The sequence below is a fragment of the Arachis ipaensis genome, chromosome B03, assembly GCF_000816755.2.
Source record: "Arachis ipaensis cultivar K30076 chromosome B03, Araip1.1, whole genome shotgun sequence".
NCBI lineage: Eukaryota > Viridiplantae > Streptophyta > Magnoliopsida > Fabales > Fabaceae > Arachis > Arachis ipaensis.
The window spans coordinates 105121291-105123914 of record NC_029787.2 but is presented as its reverse complement, the minus strand read 5'-3'; positions in this window follow the sequence as shown (position 1 = coordinate 105123914).

The window sequence follows — 2624 nt, the reverse complement described above, 5'->3', positions numbered from 1 at the left end:
AATAAGATCCATTGATCCTTTTGCGTTTGTCACTACGCCCAGCACTTGTGAGTTTGAAGCCCGTCACAGTCATCCCATCCCAGATCCTACTCGGAATACCATAGACAAGGTTTAGACTTTCTGGATCTCAGGAATGGTCGCCAATAATCCTAGCCTATACCACGAAGACTCTGATCATGAACCAAGAGGCTAAGAGATACACACTCAATCTAAGGTAGAACAGAAGTGGTGGTCAGGCACGCATTCATAGGTTGAGAATGATGATGAGTGTCATGGATCATCATATTCATCACGGTTAAGTACAAGTGAGTATCTTAGAACAGAAACAAGCGTGATTGAATAGAATACAGAAGTAATTGCATTAATTCGTCGAGACACAACATAGCTCCTCACCCCCAATTATGGAGTTTAGAGACTCATGCCGTAGAGATACAATGTAAAACGTGAAAATGTCATGATGTCCAAAATAAATCTCTAAAAGTTGTTTAAATACCAAACTAGTAACCTAGGTTTATAGAAAATGAATAAACTATGATAGATAGTTCAGAAATCTACTTCCAGGGCCTACTTGGTGTGTGCTGGGGCTGAGACTTGAGCTTTACACGTGCCTAGGCTGTTTTTGGAGTTAAACGCCAGGTTGTAACCTATTTTGGGCGTTTAACTCCAACTTGTAACCTGTTTCTGGCGTTTAACGCCAGAATACAGCATAGAACTGGTGTTGAACGCCAGTTTACGTCATTTATCCTTGAGCAAAGTATGGACTATTATATATTGCTGGAAAGCCCTGGATGTCTAATTTCCAACGCAATTAAGAGCGCGTGATTTGAGTTTCTGTAACTCCAAAAAATCCATTTCGAGTGCAGGGAGGTCAGAATCCAACAGCATCTGCAGTCCTTTTTCAACCTCTGAATCAGAATTTGCTCAGGTCCCTCAATTTCAGCCAGAAAATACCTGAAATCACAGAAAAATACACAAACTCATAGTAAAGTCCAGAAATGTGAATTTTGCTTAAAAACTAATAAAAATATACTAAAAACTAATCAAATCATACTAAAAACTATGTAAAAACAATGCCAAAAAGCGTATAAATTATCCGCTCATCACAACACCAAACTTAAATTGTTGCTTGTCCCTAAGCAAGTGAAAATCGAATAGGATAAAAAAGAAGAGAATATACTATAAACTCCAAAATATCAATGAAACTTAGCTCCAATTAAATGAGCGGGACTAGTAGCTTTTTGCCTCTGAACAGTTTTGGCATCTCACTTTATCCCTTGAAGTTCAGAATGATTGGCATCTATAGGAACTCAGAATTCAGATAGTGTTATTGATTCTCCTAGTTCAGTATGTTGATTCTTGAACACAGCTACTTTATGAGTCTTGGCCGTGGCCCTAAGCACTTTGTTTTCCAGTATTACCACCGGATACATAAATGCCACAGACACATAATTGGGTGAACCTTTTTAGATTGTGACTCAGCTTTGCTAAAGTCCCAATTAGAGGTGTCCAGGGTTCTTAAGCACACTCTGTTTTTACTTTAAACCTCAATTTTAACTGCTCAGTCTCAAGTTTTCACTTGACACCTTCACGCCACAAGCACATGGTTAGGGACAGCTTGGTTTAGCCGCTTAGGCCAGAATTTTATTCCTTTAGGCCCTCCTATCCATTAATGCTCAAAGCCTTGGATCCTTTTTACCCTTGCCTTCTGGTTTTAAGGGCTATTGGCTTTTTGCTCTTGCCTTTTGGTTTAAAGAGCTTTTGGCTTTTTCTGCTTGCTTTTTCTTTTTCTTTCTCTCCTTTTTTATTTCACAAGCTTTTGTTTATTCACTGCTTTTTCTTGCTTCAAGAATCAATTTTATGATTTTTCAGATTATCAAATAATATTTCTCCTTTTTCATTATTCTTCAAGAGCCAACAATTTTAACATTCATAAACAACAAATTCAAAAGACATATGCACTGTTCAAGCATTCATTCAGAGAACAAAAAGTATTGTCACCACATCAAAATAATTAAACTAATTTCAAGGATGAATTCGAAATCATGTACTTCTTGTTCTTTTGTAATTAAAACATTTTTCATTTAAGAAGGGTGATAGATTCATAGGACATTCATAACTTTAAGGCATAGACTCTAATCTTTATTTATTATTTAATAGAAATAATATAAAATAGGCATAAAAAGCAGACAATTAGTAATAAAAGAAAGGAAATTAAAGATATAAAGACAAATGACTCTAATTCTAAGACTCGTGTACTTTTAAAATAGATAAAAGGTTATCACAGAGTTAGGACTTAACAACCTTTGCTTTGGGAGGTAGATGCCTCTTTAGTCTGTGGGGTGCTTGGCCCTTCAAGAGATAGCTTCTGGCGTTTCAGCTCTTTCAGTTCACGCCCTTGCTCTTCTTGTTCCCTAAGCAGTTTGCAGAGCATGCTGTTTTGATTTTGCTGCTCTTCCTTCAGTTGGTCCACAGCTTCTTGCAACTTGGTGACAGATACTTCTAGGCGCTCCCAGTATTCAATTTGAGGAATTTCCGGGAGGAACTCCTGTGCTCTCCTCTTGATGGGGTCGTCCTGCACTTGTCCTTCCATTGATTTTTTTGTGATTGGTTGCTCAACTGAGATA